General features: G+C 44.1%; 2 protein-coding genes across 3 annotated transcripts in view; one reads left to right on the top strand and one right to left on the bottom strand.

Moving 5' to 3' along the window:
• The window catches only part of LOC132908384 (small ribosomal subunit protein mS29), a 193,060-nt gene extending 187,585 nt beyond the window's left edge, over positions 1 to 5,475 (bottom strand). The window contains exon 1 of the mRNA XM_060962370.1: positions 5,449 to 5,475. The gene's annotated coding sequence lies outside the window, so the exon portion shown is untranslated. The remainder of the gene's footprint in view (positions 1 to 5,448) is intronic.
• Positions 1 to 16,621, top strand: part of LOC132908365 (irregular chiasm C-roughest protein-like) — a 157,766-nt gene that overhangs the window by 9,597 nt on the left and 131,548 nt on the right. The window lies entirely within an intron of this gene.

The following is a 16,621-nucleotide window of genomic DNA, read 5'->3' as shown; positions in this document are numbered from 1 at the left end:
AATTACGCGTAATCGATTAATTTGCGAATACTAAATATCCTCGTGGCTCGCGTTATATTCCCATTCCCAGTCGCGCGAACAGCGTAGCCGCGTGCTCGTCCATCACTTTGTCCAGCCGCAAATTAATTATCTCGTAAGCATTATTTTAATTAACGCGGCCACCTCGAAAGCCCAGCCCGGCTTTTTTAACCCAACCAACGTTTCCGCTTTTCGTCCAGCGCTATCATTCTTCTCGTTTTCTTCTCCTTTCTCTCTCTCTCTCTTTTTTTTCGCCTCATTTGTTCATTCTTGATGACTTTTCATGTAAATAAAAATAAACGATATCGCGGAAGAATTAGTACGTTCGTTTCTTCCACTTTAAAACGAGATCAATCATGTATAAACGGGAGTCGTCAGATGGACGATGAAACATTTGCTCGACTTTGTCGTCTGCGAGTCTTTTCTCCGGCCGCAAAGGGAATAACTATAATTAAATGAAATCAAATAAAGCGGCTCATACGTTTTGTTGTGTTTGTTCTATACGTTTTCTTTCTTTCTTTTCGCCTTCCTCTCTTTTTCTCCGGTTTTTCCCTCTTGCTTTCCGCTTTACAGAACATCACAGTGAGAAAGACGAGCCATACGCGCAGCGTAGCACTCTGTGACTCGTCGTCGTTAGAAGACGCTAATTGCAAGTTAGGCACGAGGATGCTCCATCTCTGAGAACAACGTCACTTTATCGTCGAAAGAGAAAGGAAAGAAAGGCTGGCGAATCGCAAACGTCCAACGTAGACGACGACTTTGCGACGATTTACTCGTAGCAAAAGAAAAAAAAAAAAAAAAGAGATGAAAGGGAAGGTAAAAACGAGGGGAAAAAGAAAACTAGAGTGCGACGGAACGTTTGCGAAGGAAATGTCTACATTTTTAATTTCTATCCGTCGTCGCTCGACGATCGCACACGTGTGCGTTAACTGTAACATGCTTCTATACACCATGAAATATGTTCTATCGTTATTACGTGTCTCTCTCGTTGTTACTTTAATTATCGATATTTAATGTATTAATAATTATCGCGACTCGCGGTAGCGACGCGTAATCAATTACACATGTTAAACGAACATGCTTAATTGAGAATAAGCGAGTAGAACAGAGCGAGAGAAAGAGGGGAAAGAAGAGAGAGAGATAGAGAGAGGGGGTCTCTTTTCAAGCAGGGTCGTTACACGAATAATTCCATTTAATGCCGTTTCACGTAACTCGAAACGAAGCAGAGACACGAATAATAGAGCGGAGAACAGGGTGGTTAAAGGTTAAGGCTACCTTCGAAACATAAATAAATGTTTGTATGGATTACTTGCATAAACATACATTTTCTCATCGTATATTCCGGCTGTTTGCATAAATAACGAACCGGGAAATATGGAATGTAAAATAGCTCCGATATAGTTTCCTCTGGCGCACTAGTTTCCACTCGAGGGATGCAACACTTGAATTAATCGTAAACCAAGAAGGACGCATGGTTTTTGCCTGCGTCTGCTATTCTCATTTTTATTTGACACCCGCCCCCTCTCTCTCCTCACTGCCAGATCGATCACGAAACAACACGTTTATTGAAACTGCTGCAGCCTAAATACTCGCGTTTAAGAATACGTGTAACGTGCACCGAATCGACTCGTCGATATCGTTATCGTGACGTGGCTTTCCAACTGGTTGACCGTTGATTACTTGTCTCTCCACGCGTAGCCAAGCTCGTTCACATTCGAATGGAAATCGTACGGTATACCAGTAGAATTTGCAACGACTAACTGTAAGATAATTTTGTAGTCTATCCGATCTTCGATGACTGAGAATCATGACTGTTAATTACTAAAATCGAATTCCAGATAATCTATTGCTAAACGGATAAGAATAAGACACTTCCTTCTCTTCAAACGTTCTGCTTTTATATCTCGTTAATGTTACCCATCGTCGTACATCTGTAACCGTGATTAAAAATGGTAAGATAACAGGTTACTGACTAATCAGGATTTTCAATCAGGAAACAAAGGGAACAAAAATTCGTGTCTTTACCAACGAGACGGATCCCTTGGTTTCTCAGTGGTGATCATTTAAGTTTAAATCCGCAAGCTACAATTCCGTGTCGACGAATCGAAAATGTTGGTAATTTCATATCGATGAATTAAATTACGTCTGGTCTCATAAGTTGTTTGGAAGTTGAGCAAAGAGTTTTACGCTGACACAGCTGGATCGTGGTCATTGATAAGGTCGTGAAACCGGGGCGGGTCGAGAAGTTGGAGGAAAATAACGGCGCGGGAAAGTTGCTCAAGGCAGGGTGGCAATTACCGGAAGGTCGGCCAGAAAAACCATCAGCGCCTGGGCTAGCGCGGATTGTTCAAAGTGTGCCGAGGTAAAGTAACTATTCTCATTGCGGTGCGATAAATGGCGATCGTTTAAGCGTCCACTTTTTCCCATCCTTCCGGCCACGGCGATAAATGACCGGGCGTTCCAAGCGTCTTAGCATCGGTTTGCATTTCCGGCCAAGGCTAGCTTAAGATCACAGAACTCGAGCATCAGGAGCGTTCCTTCCGAGGACTCGTCCCTTCCCACGCTTTCCATCCGAGACGCCATTGAATCCTCGGCTAATCCGTGACACTTATTATCCTCCTACCCTCCCTGCTTGCGGATAAATCGATCGTGTTGGCATCTCCTGACAAATATTCGATTAACAAAACACCCTCAATGATCGTCGCGTAAAAAAGAAAAGAAAACGGTGCAACGAACTGTCTTTCTGTCTCTCTAGCACCCTGCTTTCCCTTTCGTTGCTTCATCTCGCATCGATGTTCTCCCACTTTCCATTTCGAGGGAATTTTCTACGTCGTGGTCCCAGGGAACGATATATCAAATGAGCACGCCGCTTTCTGAAGTCCGCCTTATCGTGACGGCTCGCGTGCTCAGACGCGTTCGGGTAAATCGATCAATTGCCGTGAATTGGCCCTTTCGTTGTAATATCGCAGCGTTGGTCGTTAATCAGCTGGCAACTGCCACCCACGCGGTGCACCTGGTAATTTTCGAAAGGACGAACAACACGAGACTGAAACGTGTGGAACGAGCTCGTGTGCTACCATTTCGAGTCATTTCGTAAACCGAAATCTGATTATTTTTTTTTCTTCTTTCTTTTCTTTTTTAGCCAATGTGACACGTGGTTTCTCGACCTGCTTTTTTCCCACTCAGTGTATATAGAGCCTGAAATCGATTCGTTGGAACAATCCGAGGCGACGCGTGAATCGTTGTTCGTTGTTGTCGCTCGACGAAGCAACCCCTTTCGTTCTCTTTTTTTCTTCTCTCTGTCCTGCCCGCCCTGCTACCGCTCCTCCACCTCCGGCTGCCTCTTTTATCGGTGGCCGTGTCTCGTTTTCAACGGATGTATGTATACCCTTCGATAATTCATTGGCCGTCGATACTACAACAGGTTCCACGCAGCGGTCGCGACAGATCAATACGCTTTTACAATCGCTGCATGGAACAATAATTATTGCTACACGCGCGATAATTCACGACGATGTCCCTCGGTAGCCGTATATCGGTGCGCATCGGCGATAGAAAGAGACACAGAGAGGAAGCAAATTATAGAGCGCCGGTGTATAGCACGGTACATTGTATTTTATTAACGTCAACGTATTAACGCGACGATGCCCGGGTTATCGATGCTCGTGACGCTCGAATTTTGCGGCGTAATCTCCAGACGAACTTGCCACCGACCCGACGATACATATCTCTATAACTATCGTAACCGTGTTTCGGTGATTCTAGAGTATGCATACTTGCAATTTTCAGCCTCGAATCGCCGACTAAATTTTAATATCGCTAATTGAAAGCGTATTACCGTAAATTTCCAAGAATTTCACGTAAATTGGTTGGATCGTGATGAGGTATAGTATAGGCAGCATCTTGGTCGCAGATAATTTTGATTAAAAATTCACAGCGATAGAATATACATCGTAAACCTAAATTCGAGGCACAGATGCAATCAGGGAAATCCAAAATATGACGAACATAAAAAATAACAAGAATTAATAATTACAAGAATACGATTTTCTTTGCTTCGCTGATAATACAAATTTATCATAAGAGCGGCGTGTAGGTACGCGTTCGTGTCGTGAGCGGTCGATCAAAGTAAAACGTTATCAGCGTTCATTTACTAAGAATCAAAAGTCCCCTCGAGTATTCGATTCGTCGTCAGCGGAGATTCGTTTCTTTAGTCAATAATCGAATCGTCGTTTGCGAATGATAATCGTCTTCGCGTCCTTCCGTTTCGACGAGAGACGAACGAGCAATTTCACAGATAATACCGTACGATAGGAGCAACAGAAGATCCTTCTCCCTAAAGACCATCAGCAAACGGTGATTTATCAGAATGTACGAAAGGATGGTTTGAGGCGTGCATTCGCGTTAGGCACCCATCAGCTTTATCCGTTTTCTCCGTGACGCCTTCTCCCCGTAATCGGCGAACGATTTATTCCGGATTCTCTCTCGATCGTAGCTACACGTTTCACAGCCCGCGTTTCATCCTGGTATAAAGACCCGTATACTCGTATCGATTCGTTTGTATTCAATCAACTCGTTAAGTGGTCTCGTCCGTTGATTCTAAGTCGTTCCAAGAAGATAATTATGAAACTTCGACTAAGCAACCGGTCCTGTTTGCGCACCTCCATGCCATATCGTGGATAACGTGTTCCATATAGAAATAATGATTTAATGTATAGAACCATTTGCTAGAAACATTCTTAAATCTTCGCAAACTTGCAACGAATAGCAGCATGAAGTAGAATTTTATTGAAGTTGGTTTTTTAATTCTCGAATATAGCATAAACGACAAATCTACCAGTTTTATGACTTTATTTCCCACCGTACTTGTCAATTCACCGCTTCTTTCTATACTTTTTACATCTGATACAAGCCAATTTCATTTATAAGATTTTCTATCTAATGGAAGGTTGTCGACTCTATCATTTGACAAAACTTCACGTTCCTTTCTATATATTTCATAACGTTTGCAGCATAATATGTTGTTGTACTTTTCGTATTTTAATTATTTACTATATTATATTATTTAGTTGATTATTATACGTACGATATACGAGCTTGCACATATTTTTATATTTTGTATTACACATTTTTATATTTTCTATTACATAATGTTATATTTTGTCCGTAACAACATACATATAATATCGTAGTAATATAATCTTCGTTTCAAGGCTTTGACAAAGCTGTGTCCACAAGCCTGGTGTTTTTACACATGCAAAAAAAATTACTCTATTGTGCGAAAATATGAATATCTCACACAGTATAATAATAATAATTAAAATGTAATAACTAGACTACAGAACCTTTATGCAAATTCGTATTATCATAATCACACTCGAAGAAACAGAACCAAACCAGGCATTCCCTCGGTTCTCTAAATATTTTAACCAGTATTTTAACTTTAATTTGAATATTTCATATATTATGCGCATCCTGCATATTTTCGCACATTTAAATTTCTCATAAGCGCGTAAGTATCCGCGGTTTAATAATAGCATGACAATTACAAATTCGTTTCTTAATATTTCCTAGAATTTCTAAGGGTCCAAAAAAAAAAAGTATTCACTCCATCGAACATTCATATATTCATATGTATTGATATCAGATTTGCATTAATAGAGCGGTTCCAGTTACCATGAAAAATTATCACTGGAAATGTAAAGCGTTCTTCAAAACGCCGATAAACCAATGCTACGTCTCTCAGTTGTCTAATAAGTGGAATCACATTAATCATTCCTTTTTAGTTTCCCGCATACTTTTTCTCGGCCGAAGAAAGGTCTCGTCGCGAGGAAATATAACGGGCTGCTATTCCGGCCAGATTGCATCCGACGTCTCGTATTTATGGCGCGGATCGGCAGAAAGTATTGCGGCGTTGCATGCGCGGCCAATATGCATATCGCGTTGAACGTATAATTAACAAGCCCGCGAGAAACGGGATTTCAGTGTGGTAATCGAATTACTTGGTTCTACTTGGAAGAGCGTGGCGGGTACGCGGCCGCCGATAGGCTCTCGGACCACTGTCGTCCGATCGATTTTGCGGCCGCTCGTCGCTGTCGAGTCTAGCCAACCTATTACCCGACGTATCTATGCAGTCTATCATAAAAGAAGGAACAAGTTCGCCAGAAAGTGAGTTCCCTTCCCTTCGAATCAATAATCACGCTCTAACCTTCGTAAAAAGTGACAAGAAAAAAAAAAGAAAGAAAAACGAGATAGTTCCATGGTCAGTTATCATCGGTTTTTTTCTTAATGTACGAAACACGTCTCTGGAGTCGAACATAATTATTATGACGGTCATTCGACTATAATCTACGATCGACGATTATTTCAAGCAAAGTTACCAATCCAGTCCAAACCGCGAATTAAACGTACCGGTAATACCTGTTAAGCGTTCTCTGTCGTCCATGTAAATTGACGTTAAGCGACCTTGATCATCCGACATTACTCGCTCGTCGAATCGTTCTTGGATACTTAACAGTTTAATAGACTTCTATCATCTCATAGGGAAACTTTATTCTAAATGCGAGCAAACGTAACTCGTACGTCTGCTAATGAATATCGGTAGGTCGATTTATATTCCAACAACGTTGATCCGTAAAACGCTCCTACGATATTTAATTCGTGACAGATAATACCAAATAACGCGTAGGGGAACGAACATCTCATCCTGGTAGCCGTTCGAATCACAAGCAATTCCGAGTACGACGGACGGTCGTTTCGTTCGATTTTCGTTGCGCGATACACGAGTTTGCGGGCGCAGGGCACACGGGCCTCGCGTGCGCTACAATCGAACGAGAGAAAAAAGAAGCAATGGGAAGGGAAAGGGGAACAGAGAAAAAAAAATCGGAATGGGGGAAGGGATATATATATATACATAGAAAGAGAGAGGGGAGAGAGGGAACGATGAATGGCAATAAAACGCATAGGATTCGAATAACAAAGCGGTGGAACCAAATTGATCGTTAAGTGCGTGGACTGCGTGACTCGACTGATCGGCCTGCTCGATGGTCGAAATCGTCGAACAAGAGGCGCGGCTCTTCGTGCCTGTAAACCTCTGGAGATGCTTGATCATAGGGACGAGCCAATTAACAGTGGATTATGCGAATCAAAATTAGCGCGTGCATCAATTTCTGCGTGGCTACCGGGACTACGATAGCGGAGGGGAGGGACCAGCGGCGTTGTTAATTACACGCCGTTAATTGCATAGATATCCATGATACGCGGGCAATCTCGGTTGGAGAAGGCGCGGAGCGTACGATCGTGTGCGAGGAAACGTACACTTAAACGACGATTCGTTGTTCGACCGATTATCTATTCGCTGGTCGGAAAAGGGTTGGAATTCGCCGCACGTCGCCTTTACGCGATATCCTTGGTTTATATTGTGTATTTTAGGTTTGTTTGATCTGCCTGCGAGGCGTTCGCGAATTGGATGACATCGGGACCACAATGTAACTTACGATTACGGTTTTCATCTCGCTGGTATTAACTAGAAGATTTCGGAGACACTCTCACGTAAGGTAACGAATGGTTCATCTAACTTGTTACTCCTCGAGATGGAAGCTGCTCCAGTAGAGTGCTCGGTAGACGGAAGATCCTTTAGTCCTTTAGTGGGAACACTACTTCAGAGGAATTTGAAACACGCTGTTTGTCTCGTGAAATAGAAATTATCAAGTGAAGTCAAAAGTACCAACCGATATCTCGTTAGATTAACTTATATATATATTATATAGTTAGATTAACTATATACTTATATTTACCATGCAAGAAATTGCACCAAATATTTCTGCTTACACGACCGTAGAACCGTGCCAAACGGTTTGAATTCCAAGGCGCGAATGCAACCGATCTTATCGCTGGGCTGTTCTCGTACACGAGAACGATTGTTTCGACCGATAGTAAAGGCAAAGCCGTGGTGTGTGCCGTGTTCGCGGAGAGTTCTCGAGTCTTCCTGCGTGGAGCAAGAAGCGCACGCCTTTTCGTGGGCCAGCGTTGTAGTAGCACGGCCGATAGAAACTGCTGGCTGGGTATACCGCCATCCATCTCGAGTAGAAATAGAGCGGAGGATAGAGCGGTGAAACTAAGCGAACGTCAGGTCCGCTGGACATACCCGGAGGATATTCGATAGTCCGATTGTAAAGCTGGTTCGGGACGTGGAACAAATAGAGAGCACGTCTGTGCGTCGTTGGAACTCTCTGCCTAGATATATATATATATGTGTGTGTGTGTGTTTCCACACGTTGAACGTGCACGCGAAAATGGGAGAATTTGGGATGGCGCAGCGCGTACCTAGACCGCGTCTATTGTACTACCATCGATAATTTCCACGAAACTAATTCGAGAATTCTCTCGAGGATCCCACGCGAACTTATCAAGGAACGAAGGAAAAAGCGCTAGTCGTTCGGAAGAAACCAGATAATTAGCCGCGTAACGAGCGATGACATTTATTAGCGCGAAACAGTGGATGTTCGGTCTGCTAGCCATATTTAGCTATGCTACGCACATTCCTCTCATCCCGGATAGGCGAAACCAGTTTTTCCAAGGAGATTCGTCTTCGGCCATGGAACACTTAATGAGAACCTTTCCATCCGATATCGATAAGATATTCTCGTATTCGTAATGCGTATGTCTTCGTTCCATTCACGGTGTGCTCGTAATCCTGATTTTCTCTTCTACTGGTCTCGTGGGAAGAGACGAGCACCGAGAAGAGCTCTATTCTTTCTATAGGTATCCCTTGGTCTTTCGTCTGCAGCTTGTTTCGTTGGCAAAAGTGAAAAGTCGCGCGAAGCTATGGAAGGTAGGAGAATGGGAATACGGGAACGGGAACGCGACGAAACCGAGTATAAAAACGCGGGCTCCATTACGTCCCAGTGGATATATCCGCGTTTGGCCAGCAGAGAGTATCCAGCGCGCTTCGTCATAAAACACTTTAAACGGAAAACATTGTACAGCTTTTCGTCGGTGGGAGTAGCTAACACAACGCAGCTGGCTCGGTTGACCAGTTGAAAATTTATCGGCGAGCGACGCCACTATGCCAGACCACCCTCTTCCTCTTTGCTCTCCTTTCGAGTCAGCTTTATGAGTCGGTGCCAGCACGACGACGACGTGCCTCGTTTCTTCACCAACCGCCACCAACAGATGCATTTTTATCGCTGCTCGTTCGTCTCGCGTAATTCCGTAGAGTTACGAGGAAAAATTGCCACGGCGCGGCGCCAACGTCGATCGAACAAAGTATTTCATACTTCGCGGGAGACATAGACAAAGTTTGAAATAATCGAGAAATTAAACGAGACGTCGTTAATCTTTCTCTCTCTCTCTATCCTTGCTTTCGCCTCTTTCTCGAGGTTCGATGTAATCTCGTCGAACGATCGATCCGTTCCTTTTGAAAATTCATCGCGAAATAAAATACGTTGAGCGTGATCAACGTAAAGGCTCTGTCACGCGCATTTTTATCATACCTCCATCATCCCACGTACATTCTGCCGTCGAACGTTCACAGGCTACCCAAGCGACCGGGCAAGTGGCGCGTGTGTCAGTTGAGTGCATCCTCATTATGGTCACGTTGTGTAATGTGTCGCCGAGAATGTGAAATTTTCACGTCGGAATCCATCCACGTCGTACTACCTACGTTCATTCAGAAACATCGATTCGTTCAGACATCCGTAGTTCCGGAGAACTAACTCGTACATACGATCGATGCGAGCGTGAAACGTCTAAAGTTGTACGCGAAATTCGTAAACGAAGATAGTTCTCTCGAACCATCGAATAGAACGTTATTCGAACTTTCGTGGTGTAACCGTTGCCTCTATTCTCCGCATTCAACGCAAATTCGTCGGCGCGTCTTTGCGTTCCTACGTGGTGCGATGCGATCGAACGGATTCGAACGCATTCTTATTATTCATAGCGGTGCACTCGGAGCAGTCACCCGGTGCACGAGCGAACGCGTGAAATTTTCACACCGTTGCTAGCTTCCTCGTTCACTTTAGCCGCGTTCTCCCTTTTTCTCTCTCATATGGTAACACCACCCATATCCGATTCTATTCCGCACGCCGGATATTCCGGGACTAGCAACGCCAGATATCATTCGCCTTATTTTAGCCCATCCACCTACCCGTCATGAATTTCCACGCGAACGATGCCGCACCCTGCCACGTTTCTCCGTCCAACGCATGCCGTTCATTCTCTGCTGCATCCTGTCCTTTTCACGATACCCGGCCGGTCGAAACACGGCCATCTACGCGGCCCGGAATCGGTCAAAGGGAGCGGCGAGTTCCAATCGATCCACACCTTCATTATCCGTCGCGGACGATTCGCCGTCACACGAATGCCGATTGCGTGAAATTTTCATCCCGGTCTCCTCTGTGCTTCCTATGTACGGCAAGTTTTCCATGCTGTAACGAAACGATGATCCATGTGACGTCGCATCGATCTCTTGTCAGTGATGCATCTGTACACTCCCTCTGTCTATCGAATGTTTCCCTCTCTCTCTCTCTCTCTCTTTCTCTCTCAAAAGTTTCTACCTCTATCTTCGCGCAATGTCGATGAATCGAGCCACTAATCTCTGCGGCAAATACGTTTCATGCTGTGACGTTTCGCACGGAGTCCTCCTAAAACGTTTCTCGCGAAGCAACTCGTTACAAACGCGATCCATTTGCGTCACCGTGCTTTCGAAAGCTTTCCTTGCAATCTCGATCCTGTCATTCGAGAGACACGCTGCAACTCGAGTTTTCAGGAGGAGCATAGCTCGACGGCTCTAGATGATCGAACGCCTCCTCGATCGAAGATAGAACGATCATCGCGACAGTTTCCTCGTTCATTGTATAGTAATGAATTGTCACTTTTACGATATGTCATTGGGCATATATTACAGGTATACAGGAGCAGTTTCGATCTTTCGTCTGTCTTCCTTGTCGCAGCCGACGATAGTGGAACCGAGAGGAGAATGCATTGAGCGATTGTATCTCGGATATTCGAAACTCGAACAATTCCGATACATCGTAGGAAATGTATCACGTTGTTAGCACATTTTTCCCGTAAGTTTCAATAACGTGATATCTAGATACTTTTGATGAAATTTTGGTAATAATTTGACAATAATCGCCACTCCATGATACATGGTCTCGATTTAGTATCCTGTATCACGTATTTAACGAAAATTGATTCTTCGGTAACGAAACCTATTATACGTAAATAGATCTGTATACATATAGTCTATATAATAATAATTCATTGACGTCATATACCAGGATAAAGTATCATTATAAAAGAGGTGTAAAATACATGTAAATAAAAAGATGCAAAAGTTTAATACGTGTTACGTACGTATGCTTTAAAAAAGTGTGTAGATGGAAATTCTGAAGACATTGGTAGATCCGAAGTAAAGATCTAATATATTGCCAAATAGTATATTCACGACATTAAAAATTAAAATTTTTGATTTACAATAACAAATTTTTTTACATTAAAAATTTTGATTTACAATAACAAGGGAGGAGATTGTAAGAATTTACAATCTTACGATCCTACGAGAAGCATAAAGACAAAGAATAATATACCGAACACGTTGAGCAGATTTATCGATCCTCATCACACAGAACACCGTGTATATCGCAACGAGTTTAAAAGTAATCGGAGCAAAACATTGGCCCGTATAACGTCGTTATTCTAAACCATTCCAAACTACTCTGGATGCCTCTCGATCTCTCCCAGAAGCTCATCGAAACCATCCTATGTCACTGTTAACAAATTCCATTTGTTTCGCTCGTTACTCGAGTCCGGTGTTCTGACAGGCTCATACACTGATAATTGGTTCCCTTGAATAGTCGCGAGATACGAGACCCGTCGATTGTGTCCATTGTACCGCGAAGAGAGCTCGATGCCAATCACCGTTGACCAGCGTGACACGAGGAACGTCGCGTTAGAGAGCCCTTCGAAAAACGCGGGCAACGCGCGAGGATCGTGCGCCTCGAATCGATCAATCGAAGCGTGTCGCAGTGCCAAGACGAGCCGCGCCGCTAACAATGGGTTAAAAACAATTATCGAGCGACGCGGCGGGAACGAGACCAACCTCGCACACCCTATCCTTGTTGATCCCAGCCGGACGATCGTAATTGTCCGTCGTGGCAATTAATAGTCGTCAGACCGAGCCAGTTATGCGGGACGCGAGCAAACGGGCCAAAGGTAAATATAATTACAGTTGTATTATTCCTGTAAAATCGAGTGTACGTATGGCGAGAACGCTGGAGGGTGGTTTAGAATGTAGACGAGAATAGGCGAGAGAGCAGAAACGAGCGGGTCCTCGAAAATTATGAGTCCGCGCGTTTTCCGTAACCACCTTTCCACCACGTCACTTCCCACCCCCACAGCTCTACGTTCTTCGTTCGGCCTGTTCCAACGGGCGGTGCATTCATGCGTCGTGCTCGTGCAACTGCAGCACAAAATCTCCCTCTGGCAGATCTCGCCCCTCACAGCCCATGGTCGCCATTGTACTCTACTCCCCGCGAATTTTTCATCACTTCCCTCTACTCTTCTCTCCTTTCCTCTTTTGTTTTTCCTTTTTTTTTTTTTTTTTTTTATTTTTTTGTACAGGCTCCTTCTTTCATCGTAGACGTTTGTTCGTGTCATTGTGACTAGGTTTAACCCCTTCGAATGAGTAATTGCAGCGGAGATTTGACATATTGGCCATCGTTTTTATTAGAATCTTCGTGAGAACGACTTTTTATTGAATGTTAGCGTTCTTATATAGGATAAGATGGTGACACGGATATAAATATTTTATGCAGGAATTGAGTCGTTGAAAGAGACAACCTGTAGGGCTTTGAATGGCAGACGCGAATATCAGGCTGTTTGGAAAGGCGAGGCGAAACGATGGCGTGTTAACGAAGTTTACAACGTAACACGGCAACGTTATCGCGACTCGTTACAAGGGAATTAAAACCGCGAGATAAACGAGTCACCTGCACGTACACTCCGTAGAATGTATCCGACGCTTTAGTCCGTAACTCAACTCCGTAATTCCGCGTAATTAAAGCTTTCGATTTCGTACGTGTCCCCGATTCAACGGGTTTTCAGCCGAGCATCGATGGAACCACGGATTGAAATCAATCTCGTGTACTTTTCTTCTCGTTTTAACGCGCGATTCGTCGTGGATAGCGATGCACGCTCCCACGAACAGCAGTCACTCGAAACTACCGCACTCTCAGTCTCGTTACCGTATCGCGAAACTTTCACCCACAACCCCCGTCGCTGGCATTGTCCCTGCTACGTCGCTCGAAATTCCTCTACGGTAATTCGCGATCTAGTTTCGCGAGTCGACCAATTATCAGCGAGGAAAGTTAAACCTCTTTCCTACTAAAACACGCATGAACGTTGAATGAGCGACACACCGCGATCGTAGATAGAAGCGTAAACGAGTATCTTGTAAAAGCAGCGAAGTGACAATCGTAAAAAAAAACGAATTAAATAGAAAACGTTACTGCTATACGTTTTAGTAAGCCGCGTTCTCAGAGTTTTTTTTTTTTTTATACTTGACTTATTCAAGTATTCGATTCTTCATACTCGTAACGATTGCCACTTATCGTCTGTAAAGCGAAAAAAGGCAACGGTTATATCGATTGTGGGAGTATTACGAATCGTACGTTTTAAAGCGATTCCAACGCAATACCGGAAACTTGTCGGATCGAATGCGTATCAATAACACTCGAATTCGAGGAACTTTTCCAGGTACCTTACAAAGGGGAACCAGTATTAGAAAAGTTGACCTCCTTGGAATTTATACCACATTTTTTCAACCTCTCTCTATTATGACCTCTCAACCGGAAGCCAAGACATTATTGCTAAAGGCAAGACGAAAAGCGTCCACTTCGAATCGAACGACAAAGGGATTTCTCCGGATGCAGAGACTAACAATAGCAATTTTTATCGTATTCTCTACCGGTACCCGTCTAATGCTTCACGTCGTATCAATGAAATGGACGATCTCTCTGATTAACGAACCGCGATACGTCTGTGAACTTGGACCGCGGAAACTTACTTTCAAAGCCGTATGTGTACCGGTGACGGCATGGCAGAACCTAAGGTCGCTTTCCCTTCCATTTCATTCGGGCCGGACGTGACTTTTCACGTCTCAACAATGGTGCAAGCTGTGTTTCCGCAGTAGCACGTGATACGAAAGCGTACGCGGTTCGTTCGTGTTTCGAGAGACGCGGTACGGCGACCGACACACGTAGCAACGACCGTTAATTTCCACCCTTCGCCCAAAGAAGTTTGGTGGAAGTTACTTTACTTATGTTTCAGGTCGTGGCACGAGAGCCACGCTTATCGTCATACTTTTTCCCCTTGTCTCCGTCGTTTCGTTTCGTTTCTCTTCCGACCGGCGCGGCGCTTGTTTTCTCTCGTTCCGGCGGCCCGTTTCCTTCCGTGACGCCGGATGTTGGCACTTGTTGCAGAAATTACGAGTTAATCCGATAATTAGTCGGGCAGGACCTTGCACTTCCGCTTGTGTTTCTCTCGTGGTCTCTGCCTTCGTCGCGCCATTTACGCGATACCTACGTGTCTGAGAATGGCCCAGTTTCCTCTTGGTCTCGCGTCTCCAACCATGCTCGTTCATTTTTCAAACTTTTAACGACGCAATCTCGCGACGAGTCACGGAAACGCGAGCTTCGCCTTCCGCGTTCCTCGGAGAAGCTGTCGTGGATACGCGCACCTCGAACTCCGAGACTCGTACACGCTCGGAATAATAGTGAATTGTACGCTTCCAACATGCCATAGAACGCGCAATTGAAACGCTATCCTCATTTCTGTACACCGCGGAAAATTCGTTCCGCGGTTTACAAGTTTCGCGGTATTCTACGGATTCGTTAGATCGTGCAGCTTCTTGCATTATGCTCGCAATAACGATAGTATTACTCGGTCGTCGAGTTTCTCGTCTTGTAACTCGAACGAAGCGAACATTACTAGTTTATTGCGCGGAGATGGCAACAGTTCCAAGAATGCGTTGCGCCAAACGGAATTCGAGTGTATGGGATGATGATCTTCTTACCTTTCGCATCTTACGAATAAGTATACCGTATGTATCGCGTCATACATAGAATGTCTTTTAGAAACGCCAAGATCTCGTGACTTTTATATGGAAACCTACATATATCGGTTAGACATCTTTTGTTCTTTTCTCAACGAATGCTACGTACATTTCCCAAATCCTAAATCCTTGTTCTTAAATAGCATTCTGTATGACCAATGTTTCACTATTCCATTTGAGTACCAATCCTAGATGTTTCTTAAACCTCATCAAATCGTGACCTGCGTATCGACAATTCGTTTCGTTACCAACGTTTCCGACGAACAATCGTCGCAATTAACCCCCCTCCCCGCGCGTTCGATCGAATCGATTTCGGAAGCTTCGAAGACCAAATAGTTACAGAAGTAGTTTACCTTAATCAAGATCCGCGATTGCCTATTACCGCACAAACGGCGTTCGATATTATTGGCATTATCAGGTAGAAATTGTGACGCGACTCGTGGGGGTCCGCCGCAGGCTTCTTAACGCGATTCCGGATCTCGAAAGATCCCACGACCGCGGTTATCGACGCTGCTTCCACCGTAATTGGATCGTTTCGTCGCAGCCGGAACCCGACCGGATGAACTGGAAAGCTCGTTCGAAAGAACCACGCTCCCCTACCAGGTTGTTCCGTTTTTTAATTACGATCTCGTCGGACGTTAAGGAAGAAACCGACTTGAGGATGATGGGACAAGTTTCTTTCGGTAAACGTTACGGGAATGTTCTGATAATCGACTCGGACTTCGACGTTGGATGAAATAATTAATTTGCACGCTAAATCGTGTAAATCGAGGAATCTTATCGAAGTCGTACGACAGTAATTGGAGTCTCGTCCACTTTTGCTTCTAACCTTAAGTTACAATAAATATAACGAAACAAGTTATTTCTGTAGAATTGTCGTTAATTAGATAATAAACTGTCGAGAAAAACAGGAAAGCTGGGAAAGAGACAGTCGCTTCTCTTCAAGCACGTACTTTAAAACCTCGATAATCGTGTTTCTTATTCGAGTGGATATTAGAATTCACGGCAACACGGAAGAAATTTTTAACCGTATTCCGATCGTATCCCGTCAAAGTTCATCGACGCGTGGCGGGAATACGAGATCGTGATCGCGATATGTACGCGGTTGAAGGCCAATTAAAATTACAAAGAGAAACTGATGCACGCGGAATCACTGGACATTAACGAGTGAGACCTAATTCGGCGGTTCGAAAGCCAGCAAGTTCCATTCGATCAAGCGTATCCTCGTTTTCAGCTAGTTAAACTTGCCAGAATCTGGCGAGCAAAGAGCGTATCAACGGACGTTTCCGATCCAGTTGATCAGCGAATGAGAAGGAAATCAACGCTCGTTCACCACCAAATATTCCCCTTTTCACGCGCGTAATAAAGCCATCTTTTCTTTTAATTATCGTAGTTCCTTCGAGAGTCGAGCGAAGAATCAACGTAAACGTGGTCAAGTTCCAACCTCTCGAATTTTCTAACTATCTTGATAGTACTTGCACGTGAATT

The sequence above is a fragment of the Bombus pascuorum genome, chromosome 6 (genome assembly GCF_905332965.1).
Source record: "Bombus pascuorum chromosome 6, iyBomPasc1.1, whole genome shotgun sequence".
Classification (NCBI taxonomy): Eukaryota; Metazoa; Arthropoda; class Insecta; order Hymenoptera; family Apidae; genus Bombus; species Bombus pascuorum.
The sequence above is the reverse complement of the archived record's forward strand: the minus strand, read 5'-3'. Positions and strand labels throughout refer to the sequence as shown.